Source organism: Pelodiscus sinensis, unplaced genomic scaffold (assembly GCF_049634645.1).
Source record: "Pelodiscus sinensis isolate JC-2024 unplaced genomic scaffold, ASM4963464v1 ctg57, whole genome shotgun sequence".
Taxonomy (NCBI): Eukaryota; Metazoa; Chordata; order Testudines; family Trionychidae; genus Pelodiscus; species Pelodiscus sinensis.
In genome coordinates this window covers 758580-778401 of record NW_027465880.1, presented here as the reverse complement: position 1 = coordinate 778401, position 19822 = coordinate 758580, and the positions used below count along the sequence as shown (strand labels likewise).

The 19822-nt window shown below is 45.4% G+C and overlaps 1 long non-coding RNA gene across 1 annotated transcript; it reads left to right on the top strand.

Annotated features, from left to right (window-relative positions):
- Positions 1-1152: 1152 nt before the first annotated feature.
- On the top strand, positions 1153-17574 carry LOC142824231 (uncharacterized). Its single transcript, XR_012899162.1, has 2 exons — positions 1153-1311; positions 11821-17574. It is a non-coding gene; the product is annotated as an uncharacterized LOC142824231 (long non-coding RNA).
- Positions 17575-19822: the final 2248 nt, after the last annotated feature.

Below are 19822 nucleotides of genomic sequence, written 5' to 3'. Positions count from 1 at the left end.
ACGGCATCTCTGTAACCCTTGTTCCATGAGGGTTCAGGGATTCGTCAAAATAGTGCTTTATTTCAAAATAACCTTGAAATAAGCTATGCAATTTGCATAGCGCAAATTGTGTCGCTTATTTTGAGGTAAGGGTGCTGTGTAGACACACACTAGGAGTCTCAAAGGTAACAGATGTACTTAGTGTAATAAACACAAAGTTTAGGAATGGATCGAATGTTTATGACTGATTGAGCACCCTCAGCATACTCTGCACCACACAAATACCTGCTTATACAAACATGTGATTCCTGCCCTTGGGGCTTACAGTCTAATTTGGACACAGATAATATGGCTCAGACACATATACAGTTATACATCGTAGGATGGTTGTTTAGATTTTGAGAGAGAAGAGTGGTTCAGTGTGCAGAGGCTGGCAATCTTATTTCTAATCCCAGTTTTACATTAATAACCTCTTTAGAAAATTACTGCTCTGCCTCACTTTTCCTACCTAGAACATTTTAAACTTCTCAGTCATTGTTAGAGTCAAATGTTTCTAGGGTTTAATATTGTCATCAAGCTTTCTAAAGGCTCGGGTTGTATCTTTTGGCCTCATCTTTGCCTATTTTATTACTTACATAAATAATAAACAATTCCTAAAAGTAGTCATTACAGTCCTGCAACTGGTTTCCCACTTCAGTGAAGATTGGCAAAACTATTATAAGCTTTAATTCATGAAGCTTCAAAGCACGCGTATACTGCAGTTAAGAGCGGCTGTCCTCCTTGGCAGGAAGTGGGGCACTGAAGCGCATGGACTGGCCCAAGATCCGACAGTGAGTCCGGGCACAAGTGGTAACAAAGGGCCAATCCCACCTCCTCTAAGCATTAGACCCCTTATTTCCACCCAGAGCTGGTAACAGGACCCAGGAGTCCGGACTCCCTGCTGTAGCCACACTTCCTCGGACCAGCCAAAGGACCCAGGTGTCCTGGCCCCCGTGCTATTTGCGCTGCCGCGCGTGCATAACCGAGGCACCTCTCGGGGACTCCAGCCCCCACAGCACCTTTCCCGCGCCCCACAAACCCATGCTGCCGCGTGCTGCGGCGGTTTTGGGCGCCTGCGCAGTCTCCGGCGTCGGGCGCTCTGAGCCTGGGCGGAGCCAAGCGGCGGGAGCATTGTACGAGCGGTGTAGCTAACCAGGCTGGCCTTCGCATTCTCCGCAGCCGCCACCCCATCCCCAACAGCATGTCGGGCCGGTCGGTGCGGGCCGAGACTCGCAGCCGGGCCAAGGATGACATCAAGCGGGTGATGGCGGCCATCGAGAAAGTGCGCAAATGGTGAGCGGGCCGTGCCGGGCCCCGGCCCCGCCAGCCGCGCTGCGCCCCCGCTCGCCCTGCGCGGGGTCGGAGCCCGCCGGGTGGCCCGGGATGGGGGCGGGGATCCGGCTTCACCCACAAGCCATTTCGCTCCTGCGAGTCACGCGAAGGTGGTGTGGGAGAGGCGGGCGGATGGATGCACGTAGGGTTCCATTATGCGGCTGATCCCCAGGCTCCCCATCCTACCTCCGCTGCGGCTGAGACCCCCGGCCCTTGTTCTCACTTTTCTGCCCTAGCCCCCGCTTGTGCCGCCTCCCTCAGCTCACCCAGTATCGCTCCTTATTGCCCTTTGGTCGTAGGGAGGGGCTGCTGTTCCTGTTGCTGAGACTGGTCCTTGTCGACAGTCTCCCTCACCCCCTTTCATGTTGCCTCGTGCTGTTGCGCCTCTTCCCCCCCCCCCCGGGATTCTTGCAAAGTAATGGGGGTAGGGGGGTGCGTGTAACGCTCTGGGAGTTGAGTGGCAGGTGGTCCCCCCCCCCCCCCAATCAAAGAAGAGCTGGAGGGACTCAGCTGGGAGTGATGCGTGGATGGCCGATGTAGCAGACATGAGTCAGCCACCCCCCTCCTTGGCCTTCCATTACAAAAGAAACCCGTTCTCCCGTCTGTTTAATTTCCCTGTCAAAATCAGGGAGGGGGAATGAGGTTTTAAAAAGTCGGCTCCTATGGATTTTAAGGAAACATGCTTTGAAACGACAAGGAGTCCTGTGGCCCTTTAAAGACTAACCAATTTATTAGGGGCATAATAGCTTTTGTGAGCTACAGTGTGGCAAAAGTAATCATGATTTTAGTCTAAATAAAAAAGGTGGTGATTATTTTTTCATACTTGGGAGTTGGGTGAAAACCAATAGTAAATCCAGGAACTTGTATTAAAAATTCCAGTAGGCTTCTAGTTTCCTTTTTTTGTTAAAGTTTCAAAGGATCACATATAAGCAAATCAGATGTGAACAAAAGGGGGTTTATTCTAACATTCGGGTGGTTTTAAACCCTGAGTGGAATTGGGGAAAGAGGTATAATTGCTACTTTAATTTATTTTAAATTCCATAATTAAAGTTTGTACCCATAGTAAAATAATCTCCTTTTATTCAATCTTAGAAGTATTTTGGTTTTTTATGCTTCTCTCTTTTCCTGGTTTTATTACGAAAATCAACACAAAGTAGTTAAACAATATAGTAGAACAGTTTATTGTAGCAAAATATATGGTCTCTGGTTTTTTGGATGGGATAAAGAGCAGTGTCAATATGATCCAGGAAAGAGTTACTTCGTTCAAACAGCTTGACCTAGCTGTTGTTCAATAGCTTTTCTATATAGCTAGACAAATGTCTTTATTTTTTTTTTAATGTATAAAAGGCACAGTAAATCCCAGGGGCCAGTTTTAATCTGCATAACTCACATATTTTGAATAGGATAAAATAAAAGTTCCTGTTTTGCTATGTAATTTATAACTTACTCTAAATTGATTTAACCAATGAATAAAATATAGGAATAAATCTGCATTTTTCTCTTGTTCTCTCACTCAACTGGATTGTTGCCATTTTAAAGCCCTTGAACTTGGCGAATAGGCTGGTTGGCTGGAATCGGACAAAGAATCAAAACACGTGTCCGCTAATGCAGGGCATGGGAAGGGGATTTCAAAGTAGGAATCCATCTATTGCGTTGGGAAATGAAGCACTCTCACAGTGTTATAGTTTGATGATAGTACAGAGTTCCTGAAATAATACTCCTACTGTGGATTTTTTTTAATGCTTTTTGCTGATTGGGTGGTTAGTATTGAGGGGGTCAAACACAATAGGTAGATGTGTGACAGTACTTTTCCTCAGTGGTAATGTAGCTGGCTGCTTGTGGGTTTTTTGTTTTTAATTTCCTGATATTTCATTAAAGAGAACTGGTACTTGTTTCCTTTAAATAATAATACTATGCAGAGTATAGGAGAGATGGGAATCTGTGGTTGGAGAGAAGGATAAACAGGAGCTTGATCTTTTCTTCATGGCCAACAAATTAAAATGAGAGGGGCTAATCTTTTTTGCAAGTGTTTTCTGTCATTACAGCAACTGTGCACAGTTACTAGCTTGGCTTGTTGTACCAAGTGTAAAGATTTTAGGATTCAAATGGAATTTCTAAATTGAAGTCCTGACAGGATAGATTGTTTAAGGGTGACCTTACAGAATTACTGAAAGCACTTACTCTGATCATTGCAAAATTTGTTCCTGTCACTTTTTGCATGAAGGTCTGACAAGTACTTACATAAACCACCTAGTACAAAGACATTTTTAGACTGAATCTGTTAGAACTCGCTGTTCCGTTAACAAACCTCATGTCGTCTTGTTCTTGTTTCTCATTCCCATATACCAGGCATGCAGGGATGGGGAACCTTTTTTGGGTCGGGGGCCACACACAAGCGGGAAGCAAAAACCAAACCAAAACAAAACCCCTTGCTGATGGCCCCCAACTGAGGAGAAAGACACTCCCCCACATAGCCCTGGGGGGGGCGCAGCCTGGTAGATTTTTGTATGGAGGCAGCATGCCAGCACGGGCTTCCCCATACTGGGGGGTGTTAGGGAAGAAACAGGCGACCCAGGAGCGGATGGGGTAAAAGGAACTGCTTTATTGCCTATGCACGTTTACCTCGGACATTCAACACACGTCAGTGGCCCTGAATTGGCAGTAGTCAGAACCTTTTATCTATCTAAGTGTGTTAATTCACATCATTTAGTATGTTAATTCCTAAAACCTTATTTATTAATGTTAATGCCCATAAAATGAATATTAATAAGCAAATAATGACTACAATTATACCCACCCCTAATTACTAATTAATTACATAATTTATATAATTTCTAATTGAATCAACAATTTCCTATACTACAAACTAACAGGTTACAGAGATTACAAGGAATTTGACCCTGAAGATGTTATGCAGAGTCTATGAGGATAAGCAAGAGACATAAAGTAGAGCAGCTCCATACTTATCTGGTTTCCTACGCTACGGAACAGAGAGCGCGAGCAAGGTTATATATCAAAGATAATACTGGTCTCAACTGGACCCTATCTTCCCAAACTACAAAAGAAAAGGAAAAAGCATGTTTAAGGGTAACGCTGTGGCTAAATCCTGAACCACTAATGCAAAAAAACCATTCCAAACCTATTAATTTTTACACCCCCCAACGGGGGGGGGGGGGGGGGGGGCTGAGCCGCGTGGGGAGAGGGAGCCGGTACACGCTGCTCCCTCTGATACAGAGGCAGTAGCGTGGGGGGGGGGGGGGGGGGCTCCGTGTAACTGTGCAGGTTAACTGATGAGCCCAGGCTTACTGGTTAATCATGTACATAGTTACACTTTCACATCCCTAAGTCAGACCAATGGTTGGAACTGGGTGCTTCAGAAGGAATGAACAGAACAGGCCAATTTATCAAGTGACATGTGAGTGTATGCACTGTGTGCCCAGCCATTTGATTGCATCATCATCAGCCAGGTGGAGAGCTGATAACCCATTGTTGAAATAAGTCAGTGGGCACTTGTTGAGGATACATAACATAATCTGAAGTTGACCTCAGATGTATTGCAGGTCATTAGAAAAATCCCATTTAAAGAGACTGGCTGCACAGGTGCCCTATCCTATTCGAAGCCAGGTCAGAAGTGACCGCCGATGTCTTGGCAAATCAAAACCTGGTGGACAGAAGGTTGGGTTAGTGATGAGAGAAAGGTTAACAACTGTCATCAGTGATCACTTGTTGTGCCAAGCAGATTCCACCTTTATGTCCTGTGATGGCATAAATGACCATAAAGGGCGTCTAGAAGACAGGTGAGCTGCGGGATAGTTGAAGAGGTCTGTCTACAAAGGTAGGTAGCTATCCTTGTGGATCTTGGCCAGCAGCATGACAGAGCCCTTCTCATGGCAAATGTGTGTGATGCCATGGCTACCAATATTTAACATAGCAACAGAGATGCCCATAAAGTCCTGGTAACAATACATATAGCTTTGTTGAGCTCTACATTGACAAGCCTCGTCTGATGTTGCTCATCGCACACAGGAGCACAGTACTCTGCTGTTGAATAGCAGAGGGCAAGGGCTGATGTTCTAAGCATCTGAGTGCTTGCACCCAGGTTAACTGAGCCAGTTTTCTAAGAAGGTTGTTCCAAGTGCTGACTTGGGCTGAAGTCTTCCTCAAGTGGTTGTGGTATGTTAATGACCTACCCAGTGTCACGCTCAGGGGCAGATTTACAATGAAACATACTGTGCCCTGGCATGGGGCCGGGCAGTACAGCAACTGGGTCTGGCACCCCCAACCCTGCGAAGAGGGTGGGAGAGAAGGGAGGCTCACCTGCAGGCTGCAGCCTCAGGAGAGCCAGCAGGAGGCGGCGAGCAGCAAGAACACGGGCTGGAAGGCTTCAGAGGAGCACGGGGCTAGCTATACAGTCGGCTGGAGAAAAGCGGCGCTTTGAAGCGGGAAAGTGCCGCTTCCCTCCGGCCGCCAGCTGTGCGGCTGCTCCCGTGCTCCTCTGAAGCCTTCCAGCCAGTGGCGGATTTAGAGTTAGTTGGGGGCCCTGTGCTCAGCTTCATTTTTGGGGCCCCCCTGGGGACCCAGCCAAGAAACAGAACATTCGCTCTTCCTGCCCCTCCCATTTTTCATTCTTTTTTCTTCATCCTCCTCCTATATTATAAGTAATAAAAAGTAAATGAAAGTCAAGTGAGGTACCTTGATTTCTTATGTAGTCGGGGGGGGAATCAGACTACTTGAAAATTGCTGAGGGTCTTGGTGGAGCACTTAATGATCTTTGCAAATATCGTTTGTACCATGAGCTAACTATTGTAAAGTGCTTTGGATAAGAGCGCTTTATTAAAAAAAAAAAAAAATCATAACCTTTCCTCAGTGCACCTGAATGGACTTCTCGGAGCACAGTTTGAGAACTTCTGGTCTAGATGAAAGCTTGTATTTGCATTAAGCCAACGTGAAAAATGTGTAAAAACAAAATGTATAAATGAATCATGAATGGAAAAAAATAAAAGTTAACTTCCTTGGAAGAAACTCCTTCAATTTGGAAGAAAAAAAATTTATTCAGGCAGCTTTATTTTCTACACTTTTGCCTTACAAAATCGTCAATTAAGTCACCGTGAGTAATATTTTGTGAAGAGGTATTTTCAGTTGTCAATACTGCTGAACTTGTCAAATGTTCCTGACTTGTCGTATTTCGCAAATAATTTTAACTCGTGCAGCTTTTTCCTGCCAGCTTTGCAGCTTGCGGGCTCTCCATCCCCTGCCATGCCCCTCCCCAACCCGCAGGCAGCCACCACTCACCAGGTGGCGGCCAGCAGCGCAAACAATTTTGGACATAATTGCAAATTTAGGCTTGGACATCAAAAACTGAAGCAAAATCCTTAGCAGTATAGTTTGAAAAGTATGCTATTGCTGTCTTTACTATTTTGTGGAACCGTTTACTTCAAATAATTAATGCTGTCAACAAATCACTGCAGAAGTTTGATACAATATGTACTGAATGCTGCACAATTGTTAGCCTCAGTTACAAGTTTTGTCATGGAAATTCAAAATGACTATAGGTCCTTGGAAGCAGAGGCACCAACATTAACAGCAGATATAGGTTTCTCTGATATATCTGAGGAGAAGCATAAAAAACCCACGGAGTTATTTTTCTACAAAACTAGAGACAATGAAATACATTTAAAAGGGAAAGAGAAGATCATTGCTGAGACCATCAGTGTTGTTTGTGACACAATAATAGTGGAACTGCAGATAATTTTAACTCGTTTCAATACAGAAAAAGAATGCATTGCATTATGACAAATCTATTTTATTTGATAGGATAGAATATTTCTTAGTAAACAAACAAAACCATCATGTACAAGTCTATACAAATCAACTGGTGATCTCGAAGCACAGACCTTGTCATTTTCGATAAAATGAATGAAATGTTTCACTTACATAATCTTCAAAAAGATTTCTGTTTCCTTGCGGTAGAATTCACTGTAGTGGCCTTTAGCATCTTCACCCACACTTCTGTCAAAAACATGCAAAATAAATCAACAGTTTTCTTTAGAGAGTCCTCTCTACTCTGCAGTTCCACTATTATTGTGTCACAAACAACACTGATGGTCTCAGCAATGATCTTCTCTTTCCCTTTTAAATGTATTTCATTGTCTCTAGTTTTGTAGAAAAATAACTCCGTGGGTTTTTTATGCTTCTCCTCAGATATATCAGAGAAACCTATATCTGCTGTTAATGTTAGTGTTCCTCCTCGATGCCTAAAGTCTGTGCAACAACTGTTGGTCCCGCTTCTTCCATGTCTTGAAGGCTTGAAGGTCCAGCTTCTTCCGTGACTGGTTCAGGTTTCTTTGCTCTCCCAAAGAAAGACTCTAGTGTTGTCTGCTTGCCACCACGAATTTTTGCATCCAAAAATCTCTCGATAGCATGATAAGCTCTCATTTAGGAGACGTGCAACCTTGGAAGAGTGATCAGTCAGATTAAATCGACACAAGACTCGTGATCATCAGCAAGGTTAAAAATATGGCGAAGAGACTTCACTGTAAGTCCTTTATCTTCCTTTTTCGTTGTTTCTTCATCTTAGTCTTGGCTTTCCTCTTCAATTGCTTGCTTATTTAGCTCTTTCAGGTCTTCATTACTTAGAGGTTCTGAATGAGAAGCAAGCAATTCAGTGAAATCCTCTTTCTCGACATTGTCAAACACTTTCTTTGCTAGCATCACCAACTCCTTTCGAATTGTGGTCTCGTCAAAACCAACAAAGTCATTCACTGCTTCAGGGTAGATTTTTTCCCACATACTGTTCATGCATCGAACACTTATTTCATTCCATGCTGTGCCAATGTGCATCACTGCATCCATTATGTTAAAAGTTTTCCAGAATTCCTGCACGGTTGGTTTTCCTTCACCGTCTGTATCCTTGGTGAGTCTCCTGAATGTCCTACATAGATAATAGGCTTTAAAGTTAGCAATCACACCTTGATCCATTGGTTGGATCAGCGACGTAGTGTGTGGTGGTAAGAACTCAATTTTGAATCATTATGCCCCAACATTAATCGAGGGCTACGTCTACACTACACCCCTCTGTCGGCAGAGGGATGTAAATGAAGCACTTTGAAAGTGCAAATGAAGCAGGGATTTAAATATCCCATGCTTCATTTGCCTAATCACATCATGGGGCTGGTTCGAAACAGCCCCATGATGTGATTAGGCAAATGAAGCACGGGATATTTAAATCCCTGCTTCATTTGCACTTTCAAAGTGCTTCATTTACATCCCTCTGCTGACAGAGGGGTGTAGTGTAGACACGGCATAAGTCATGTGCAGCAACATTGTCTACAAGAAGAAGAATTTTGAATGTTAGATTTTGCTCTTCACAATATATTTTTATGTCCGGAATAAAATAATCAACGAACCAGTCATGGAATATTTGCTTTGTTATCCATGCCTTTTACTGAGACTTCCATACGACGGGGTGACGAGACTTGACGTAATTTTTCATGGCACGAGGGTTCTCGCTATGATAAACGAGGAGTGGTTTAATTTTCTTGTCTCCCTTGGCATTGCCACCGACCAAGAATGTCAGGCGGTCTTTTGAAGCCTTGTGCACTTTTTTCGTTAACAGAAATGTAGGTTTGTTTTGGCATTCGTTTCTAATAAAGTCCCGTCTCATCCACATTAAAGACTGGTTGTGGATCGTATCCTCCTTCCTGAATGGTCTCTCTCAACTTTGCCTTGTATGCTTTGGCTTGCTCTGTGTCGGCACTCGCTGCTTCACCTTGCATTCTAACGTACTTGAACCCATAGCGTGACTGGAAATGGTGAAACCAGCCACGGCTAGGATTAAACGCTTCTTCTTTAGAAGTGCCTCCCTTCTCCTGCTTCTCTGTATCCTTCAAGAATTCGAATAACCTCACTACCTTCTCCTGAATGGCACCAAGACTTATCGGTGTATTCAAGTCATCCAACCACATAGCCGACATTGTCTCCATCGTTTCCATCACTTGGCTTCTTTGTCAAGTGATCTTTACAGAAGAATGCTGCGTTGTATGCTTAGCCTTTTCCATTATATCATCAGCATTCTTGGCAATGGTACTAACCGTTGTCGGAGGTAGGCCAAGATGGCGAGCAATGTCGGCAGTCCGTTCACCATTTTTGATGTGCTTTATCACGTCTATATTCACAGTGAGATTCACACTAACATGTTGTCTTTTGCGAATAGCAGTTAACGTTGCGCTAACACTTTCCCAGTCATGGTTAAAGAATTACACCGGGGTGGCCAACCTGTTAGAGACGAAGAGCCAAAATAGCGGTGGGTAGAGTGCGAAGAGCCCAGCCACCTGCTCTAACCCAATCCGCCAATCCTGGCTTGATAAACACAGCCAGGGCCTGGTTTCTGAACTCACCGCAATACTGTATAAACCAGGAGAAACTCCATTTATGCCACTGGTCCCCAACACGGTGTCATTCTTGCGCCCTGGGTGCGCGGTGAATGCGTGGCCCCGCCCCTGGGCGTGCGGCAGCCCCAAAAGGTTGGGGACCACTGATTTATGCCAATGCAATCACATTAGTTCAAAACTTAATACAATGTGGGGGTAGAATTTGGCTCATGATGTTCAGAAGTTTTTTTTTGGGGGGGGGGACACCCCTGGTCAAATTCAGTGTTGGTGTAATGCCAACAGGTGCAACAGACCCGGGACCTCTGGAGCTTAGTGGATGAGCTTCTACAGCAGGGGTGGGGAATCGAAGGTCCTGGCCCCCAGCTTGCCTGATCCAGCCCCTGAGGCTCAAGGCTTCCAAACAGGTACAGGATGAGGTGCCCCTGTCCCCAACTGCAAAACAAGTGCTAATCCTGGTACTCATGGTGCTTCATGAACAGCCCACATGTGGGCTAGATAAAGGACCACGGGAAGATGAAAATTTGGGGGGATAAAGGTGAAACCAGGCTTGAGGGGGTGAGCAATTCATGCATTGCCCAAAACAAGGGAGAGAGTGGCACCAACACTGGAAGCAGTACCACCAGCACCAAATACACCTTTTTGTTCCCACTGCCAGTAGCAATGTGAACAAGAAGATAGCATTAGAACTGAAGTAGCTGATGGTGTTGAAGTGGGAGGTGGTGAGAACTGCCATGGTAACATCATTGCCACCAGATGCAAGAAGACTGAGGAGGTCCCTTGTACAGAGGGCACTGTGCCATAAACTGTGGAAGGGAAACATTGCAAGGTGGTGCTAACACAAAGATTCAGCCGCTAGCCCAACAACCAAGGCTATAAACAACAATAGTAAAGTCTTGGACCAAGAGAGAGGTTGGAAGGGTAGAGGAGGACCTTTGCTGCTTAATATGATGACAATGTGGAAAAAGTCTGTGCTGGCATTGCTCTTGTCGGCATTGGACTCGAGATACACTGGGGCCAGGATTGGTTTTGACAGTGCAGGGTTTCTAACCTTCCTGTGCAGTACTGGGGAGTGGTTAGAGACACCTGTGTCATCCTGCTCTAACCCAAGTCCCCCAGAGCCAGGCACCCCCCCCCAACCCCCTCCCCTCAAGCCAGGCACCCTCTGCTCTAACCCAGTTCCCTTCCCCTACCCCAGAGCCAGACACCCCCCCCCCCCCCCAACCTAGTGCCTGGGTCCCGGAGCCGACGCCACTTCTGCCACGTGCTGCTCCCTCCAGGCGCTGAGGCATGCGTGCTGAGCAGTGAGCCTCCCCTCCCCTCGAGCCAGGCACCCCCTGCTTTAACCCAATCCCCCTCCCCTACCCCAGAGCCAGGCACACCCCCTGCCCCAACCTAGTGCCTGGGTCACGGAGCTGACGCTGCTTCTGCCACGTGCTGCTCCCTCTAGGTGCTGAGGTGCACGTGCAGAGCAGCTGGCCCTCCCCCAGAGTAGCCCCCCCAACCCAAACCCCCTCCCCTCCCCTCCCCTCGAGCCAGGCACCCCCCACTCTAACTCTAACCCAATCCCCCTCCCCTACCCCAGAGTCAGGCACACTGTAGCCAGGCAGAAACCCCCCTTGTAACATCCATTTTTGCTTGCCTGGAGCATACAGGGCACACAGAGCAGAAGGCCCAGGCTGTGTGACCGTGAATGGCTGTAAACAGAGATACGCCAATTGCTGACCAAGAGGCTGCCAAGGAGTGCCCTTGACTGAAACCCATATTGATACGAACACACATCCATCCGCGGGGGGAGGAATCTCTCGCCTAGTAAAAAAAAGTCTAGTGCTCACAATTTAGTTATCTCTCTTGCAAGTGTAAATTAACTTGAAACTTGCTTGTAAGAACTGGCGCCACAAAACGGACCAGTACAATTCGGCATCTTAGATAAGAAAGAGAATACGGGCTTCCAGGGGTATAAAGATAGGTCCAGCAGCGCATTTTCTCTGAGTGTCAATCTACCATCTATCTGCTGGTCGGGTTTGGTGTTTGATCTCCCGAGGTTCCAAGGGGACGCCCACCTCGTATTCGTCTTTCCTAGGAATTGAGAGACCGGCCCTGGCCTGACACGCTGGAGTCGAGAGGCACAGAAAGGGGTAAAAATTGTACCTGGATGTGGTCCTTTGTTGAAGTGTATATATATACGTAGACTTAGAGCTCTTTAAAGATTAAGCTGTCACTTGGTACCATTATTTCTATTTTCTATCTTTATTTTCTTTGTAACCATTTTTAAAATCTGTATTTGTTAGCATTTAAGAAATAGAGCAATAGCCATTGTAACCATATGCTTTTATAAGTCTTTTAATAAACCTGTAACTGTTTAAGCTTTAACCTGACTCCTTCAGTTGCTGTAACAGAACCAAGCACAATTTAAAAGAACTTCAGCCGGTCATAAAGGGACATGCATAGGAAGAGCTTGGGCGTTTGGATCTGTGTCACTCCCAGGTGACAAGATCCGTTGGGGCACCTTTTCAGCCTTTCCTAGGCTGCCCTCTGCGAAGGAACCCCTGTGTTCTAGCAGCTAAAATCTAAGGTGTAATAAGCTCTTCCTATATAACGGGGCGTCTGTTGGCTTGCTGGCCACCCTCTGCGACGGGACCCCGGTCCTAGCAGTAAAGACACGGACGTTAAACCTTTTCTCGGAAGCATACACACACACACTGCCCTGACCGTCGGCTGACAGAATTGGCGTAGTCGGCAGGATTGTGCTATTGGTTCAAATACAGCAGCATGAAGCCTGTCACGATTGACATGGATTTTAGCTGTATAGAAAAGGAGTTTGCCCGAGAGGGATGGGGCAACCCTAAGTGGGATAAAGAGATGTTAAGGAAAGACACTTGCATCTGGCTGTTAAAGGGTGTGTGGCAAGCAGCCTGTACTAGCTACTGGAAGTTAGAAACAGAGCTTATCAGAGTGCAGAGAGAGAGATACGAACTCTGGGAGCAATGCCAGAACCTGGATACCCGGGTGCGAACCCTAAATAAGGACATGAAGCACCTACAGGAACGGCTCCTCCTGAGGCTAGAGAGGGGAAGGAGAAAGTAATTAATAGAGAAAAATGAGCTTTTGGAGCTGGCTTTAAAACTTTGCTGGCTCAAACCCCCGCTCTCCCGCCTTCCACTGTAACCAAGATAAAACAGTACAGCATTCCAGCCGAAGCTATGGCTCCGGTCTGTGAACTAATTAAAGATTTGGAAAAATGAGGAATCTTAATTTGTACCTACTCCCTGTATAATTTGCTCAGGAAGCATGCTCGATGGGAATGAGCCCCCTCTCATAAAGAAGCTCTAGGAGACAGCTGATAACAAGATACGCACTTATCAGTCTATAGGTCCGATTTTACCCTAACGCCCCATTTCATTTGTACCTCACTGTGGGAAACACAGAGATGTCCTATGCCTTATGGCAAGTAGGAGAAACTGTACCCCGCCGCCCCATACAGTTTGGCTCGAAGTTATGGCAAGGGTCACACTTAAATTACACGCTTTATAAAAAGTGCTTCTGGCAGCCTACACAGCACTAAAAGAAACAGAGGAGCTAACCCAAGCTCAAGCCATAACACTTCACACTCCTCTCCCAATCATTAAGCCCATATTGGAGGGAAAGGAGTTGCCACCGGGAATAGCCCAAAAGAAAATGACTGTCCAAAGAATGAGCTCTATATATTGTAACTTTATTTTGTGGGTTTCAAATGAACTAGTTTTATTTTGTTTTGGACAATGTCCTCTTGCTTAAAATTGCAAACAGACAATGCACAAATTAGTTAGTGCTTCTGTTAGGCATTCAACTTTTAAGGTTAAATTTGCTCTCTAAGAAAACCAAGTTATTGTTTTAAGAATCCAAACTCTGAAACTTCACTGTGTCTATGTTCAAGGCTGAGTTGATAACACTTTTAGCTTGCTCTCAGATCCAAGGTTGTAAGTGGGTACAGACTGCCTGTCTGTTCTGAAGAAGTGTGAAACCAACTGTCCCTCATAAGTAAGCCTGTAACATTGTACATATGATTCTTTTCAGGAAAATAAAAGCTTTTTGCTTGCTGGAACAGTAACTGACCAACACCTTGTGCTAAAGAAAAGCATTATAGCTTTACACATTAAGCCTGATCTGTGGTACAAGAGGGAAACTGAGGCATGCCACTGTTGAGGAAGGCTAGCAACTCAGAGGTAATTCAAAGGAGTGGAAGGTCACGAGTACCGATAAAGCACCCTTGTTTTAGGAAAGTTATAGCTCACTCGCCCATAGAAGTGTTAAGGAACTAGCTGTAACGGGTTCCCCTAACAGATCTTAGGCAGTATTTTAAGTTATAATAGGCCACCCCGATGGGGGTAGAGATGTTTTCTTGTCTTTCAGATCATCAGAAAGCGCTGGTGCCAGCTGAAGAAAAACAACAAACAACAACAACAAAACACCATGGTTCTGTGTCATGACACAATAAGTTTGTGTTCTGTCCAAGTTTGTCTTGTGTGTCTTAATTGTAATAAGAATTGCAAATATTGTTGTGTGTAAGATATTGTTTTAATGAAAAGATACTTTGAGTAAAGCAGAAGCATGAATTTAAACCAACAAAATTAATAATTGGGCCCAATCAATTGGCAACTTTAAACTTTAGTGAAGGGATGATAGTTTAGTAATTGTTTAGGCTAGGAGAATGTTAACAATGTCTCCACAGGTAAATAAAGAAGAAACTGGAAAGAAGCAAGCAGTGCATCACGTGAACAGAAGGACTGGGAGTGGGGTACCAGCCCTCTCCCCCACCAGATTAGTTTTGCATTAATAGCTCTAGAGCGCCAGAGATAATAAGAAATCTATAAGAAACAACACAGGCAAGTGGGACATCAGCATATTTAAGTAAAGATGCCCACAACAATGAGGAAACTAGTAACCTCACCATTGCAATAACAGCTACTTGCCCTGCTACTCATTGGTGCCTGATGCCTTAAAAGGCCTCAAGAATTATAGAATTGCATGAGTTATCAATTAAACATCTGTGAACCATGCTTGGTCCTATAAGAGAAACAGTGACTCTAGTAAACGTAACCTCCTTCAAGTTACATACACGCTAATAGCAATGAGAATACACGGCCTTAGGCCGCCCCACATTCACACAGAATCATTTTGTTTATTGTAACAACATGAACACTATGAGGACAAAAAATACACAGTCCTCTGAGTTAAAGTTTGTATAGAATTTTGTAGGAAAGAAGCTAAACACTGACATCAGGCCACTGAAGTTGGACCTACTGACTCCCACTGGGGCTTACCACTTAAAGCCCAGACAAGGTAACCCCTGAGGCATGGCTGTCATTTGTTAAACAATGGCCATTGCTAACTTGCCGTATTATTAACCAGGTCCTTGAGGACAAAATAAAGCCTCCCAATTGTGCATTGTGCCCTGAACAGACCCCTGTCCCAGAACCAGGACAACTGTCACTGGTCCTTACCTTGGTGATGTTCCACACTGGTATACACCAGCTGTATGCTAGACTGGCTAATCAAATTAGCAATTGCCTAATTAGGCAACGACGGGGCTTAGCAGATACAATCGCAGATTGGTTTAGGCCTGGAAACTCTGTCAGCAACACTTATGCCATAGCCCAGAAATTGTATAGAATACAGGCTGGTAGATGCAATAATATCCAATGCCTGTAAAGGCCTAGACACCAGCCAAGCTAACCGACTGATCCTGAATAGTTTGAAGGATTTGTCCAGCTCTGTATCCACTTCACTAGACCTAACCAGATATTTAGACCAGAGACTAATTAGATTGTTAATTAATGGAACTACATTAAATTAAGAAGCCAGTATTAAAGAATAAGATAGCTTTGACCACCCAGCCCTTATGGTGGTGAGTCCCCATCTCCCCCGTGCCTACCCATGGGAGTGGGGAAGTAAAGAATCCATGAAGACCCAAAGGCCCACAGATGGCAAATAGGAAAACAGATTAAATACTGTGATGCAAAGATTAAATAATCGGCAGACCCCTACGGGCAGTCCGATCAGTAAAGAATTTTTCCCTACAGGGAGAACCTCTCCTAGCCACACTGTGCCACTCAAAGATTCTAAATATGTACCTGAAGACACTGTGGTAATCAAACACCCCAGTTTAAGAATGCAAACCCGTGTACTGCACTCCTACAAGGGAAAAGGAGTCTAGACCACTGCAGACGCTGGGCTAACACCAATAACCATTACTGAGGCTTGGATTGTATCCAAGACCGGCGAACTTTTTGTTTTATTACAGGAAACTGAGGCAATGGCCCTGAACAGTGCTCCAGTGGGATGTATCCCTCCCAGCGCTGGTGTGGATCCGGGAAACCATCATGAACTTTTTGTATATATACCGCTTGCTGTTGCAGCGCTTGCAATCGCTGTTGTTATAGACTGAACTATAGAAAAAGAAACCTAAGCTGAAGCAAGACATGGTACTCCAACTCGCCATGGTCTTCTTCCTCATCCCAGCTGCTACTGCTGTACCAGAACACCTTACTTAACTCCTCTACTGGACTGGGAATCGAGTTTGTCCCTCCTCAGCCCAAACAACTAGTGGAACAAGAGTGACATCTTCCAATGAGGGCCGGTATGGTTAGATGACAGCGACCACCGCAATCCTCAAAATAACTTTGGGGGGAGGCAAAGGAAGTGGCAATGGATGGTATGGGGTAAGACATGCTGTAACTAAGAATGTAAATATCTCATGGCTAAATTGGTTAGCCCAAGAGCTAGAATTTTCCCTAACTCCTTTCCTACACTTTATTTTTAACCACTGCTCTAACCACTATAATTTTTGTAATCATTTTCTGCATAACCCTATGTATTGTGCAATGTCTAGTTAATGCAGCTATCTTTTCTGTGCACATTCGATACACAGCACTAGGGAAAAAAAACCCTAGCCAATTCCTAGATCCTGAACCTTCTATTCCGGCCATCGGGCACTTCTAGATTCCCCCAAGGTAGGCAAGAGGTGCTGGTATCACCGCCATCTTGTATCCTGGGATGTGGTGTGTCGTATCAGGGGGTGGAATGTAGCCAGGCAGAAACCCCCCTTGTAACATCCATTTTTGCTTGCCTGGAGCATACAGGGCACACAGAGCAGAAGGCCCAGGCTGTGTGACCGTGAATGGCTGTAAACAGAGATACGCCAATTGCTGACCAAGAAGCTGCCAAGGAGTGCCCTTGACTGAAACCCATATTGATACGAACACACATCCATCCGCGGGGGGAGGAATCTCTCGCCCAGTAAAAAAATGTCTAGTGCTCACAATTTAGTTATCTCTCTTGCAAGTGTAAATTAACTTGAAACTTGCTTGTAAGAACTGGCGCCACAAAACGGACCAGTACAATTCGGCATCTTAGATAAGAAAGAGAATACGGGCCCCCAGGGGTATAAAGATAGGTCCAGCAGCGCATTTTCTCTGAGTGTCAATCTACCATCTATCTGCTAGTCGGGTTTGGTGTTTGATCTCCCGAGGTTCCAAGGGGACGCCCACCTCGTATTCGTCTTTCCTAGGAATTGAGAGACCGGCCCTGGCCTGACACGCTGGAGTCGAGAGGCACAGAAAGGGGTAAAAATTGTACCTGGATGTGGTCCTTTGTTGAAGTGTATATATACATAGACTTAGAGCTCTTTAAAGATTAAGCTGTCACTTGGTACCATTATTTCTATTTTCTATCTTTATTTTCTTTGTAACCATTTTTAAAATCTGTATTTGTTAGCATTTAAGAAATAGAGCAATAGCCATTGTAACCATATGCTTTTATAAGTCTTTTAATAAACCTGTAACTGTTTAAGCTTTAACCTGACTCCTTCAGTTGCTGTAACAGAACCAAGCACAATTTAAAAGAACTTCAGCCAGTCATAAAGGGACATGCATAGGAAGAGCTTAGGCGTTTGGATCTGTGTCACTCCCAGGTGACAAGATCCGTTGGGGCACCTTTTCAGCCTTTCCTAGGCTGCCCTCTGCGAAGGAACCCCTGTGTTCTAGCAGCTAAAATCTAAGGTGTAATAAGCTCTTCCTATATAACGGGGCGTCTGTTGGCTTGCTGGCCACCCTCTGCGACGGGACCCCGGTCCTAGCAGTAAAGACACAGACGTTAAACCTTTTCTCGGAAGCATACACACACACACTGCCCTGACCGTCGGCTGACACACACCCCCTTTCCCGGTAACCTAATGCCTGGGTCCCGGAGCTGATGCCTTTTCTGCCACGTGTTGCTCCCTCCAGGCATTGGGGCGCGTGCGCAGAGCGGCCCAGCCATGAGCAGCACTAGCAGGAGCCGCATTGAAAACATGTAAGTGCGGATCTATAATGATTTCAATTTCCTTAATTAATTATGTGTATGTGAAACAACAAATATTGAGGCGACTTATAACGGGGACCTCCTCTACCAGGTTTCAGCCATTCCTTAAATTTTATCTACAATGCTGCGGGTGCATCTTGTGAGGGAGCTATGCATTTTTTGACTTTGTACAAAATATGTATGCTTTTTTTTTTCGGTTTCCACACATTGGTGGAGTATGCTACAATTATGCCTGGAGCAGGTAAATGGAAAACATTTGACAGTCAAAAGAATTTATAGAATCAGAGCTGGAAGAGACCTCACGAGGTCATCAAGTCCACGAGGTCATCAAGTCCAGCCCCCTGCCCAAAGCAGGAACAATCCCAACTAAATCAACCCGGCCAGGGCTTTGTCAAGCCGAGACTTAAACACCTCTAGGGATGGAGACTCCACTACTTCCCTAGGTAACCCATTCCAGTGCTTCACCACCCTCTTAAGGAAATACTTTTTCCTAATATCCAATCTAACCCTCTCCCACTGTAACTTGAGACCATTGCTCCTTGTTCTGCCATCCATCACTACTGTGAACAGCCTCTCTCCATCCTCTTTGGAACCTCCCTTCAGGAAGTGGAAGGCTGCTATCAAATCCCCCCTCACTCTTCTCTTCTGCAGTCTCTCCTCATAGGTCATGTGCTCCAGCCCCCTAATCATTTTGGTTGCCCTCTGTTGGACCCTGTCCAATGCGTCCACATCCTTTCTATAGTGGGGGGCCCAGAACTGGACACGCTACTCCAGATGTGGCCTCACCAGAGCCGAATAAAGGGGAATAATCACTTATCTGGATCTGCTGGCAATGCTCCTCCTAATGCAACCTAATATGTCATTAGCCCTCTTGGCTACAAGGGCACACTGTTGACTCATATCCAGCTTCTCATCCACTGCAATCCCCAGGTCCTTTTCTGCAGAACTGCTACTTAGCCATTCGGTCCCCAGCCTGTACCAATGCTTGGGATTCTTCCGTCCCACGTGCAGGACTCTACACTTCTCCTTGTTGAACCTCATCAGATTTCTTTTGGCCCAATCCTCTAATCTGTCCAGGTCACTCTGGACCCTATCCCTACCCTCCAGTGTATCTACCTGTCCCCCTAGCTTAGTGTCTTCTGCGAACTTGCTGAGGGGTGCAGTTCATCCCCTCATCCAGGTCATTAATAAAGATATTGAACAAAACCGGTCCTAAAACAGATCCTTGGGGTACTCCGCTAGAAACCGACCGCCAACCTGACATCGAGCCGTTGATCACTGCCTGTTGGGCCCGACAGTCTAGCCATCTTTCTATCCATCTTACAGTCCATTTATCCAATCCATATCCCCTTAACTTGCTGGCAAGAATATTGTGGGAGACTGTATCAAAAGCTTTGCTAAAGTCAAGGTATATCACATCCACTGACTTTCCCACGTCCACAGAGCCAGTTACCTCATCATAGAAGCTAATCAGATTGGTCAGGCATGACTTGACCTTTGTGAATCCATGTTGACTATTCCTGATCACTTTCCCCTCTTCCAAATGCTTCAAAATGGATTCCTTGAGGATCCCCTCCATGATTTTTCCAGGGACTGAGGTAAGGCTGACTGGTCTGTAGTTCCCTGGATCGCCCTTCTTCCCTTTTTTAAAGATGGGCACTACGTTTGCGTTTTTCCAGTCATCCGGGATCTCCCCTGCTCTCCACGAGTTTTCAAAGATAATGGCCAAAGGCTCCGGGATGACA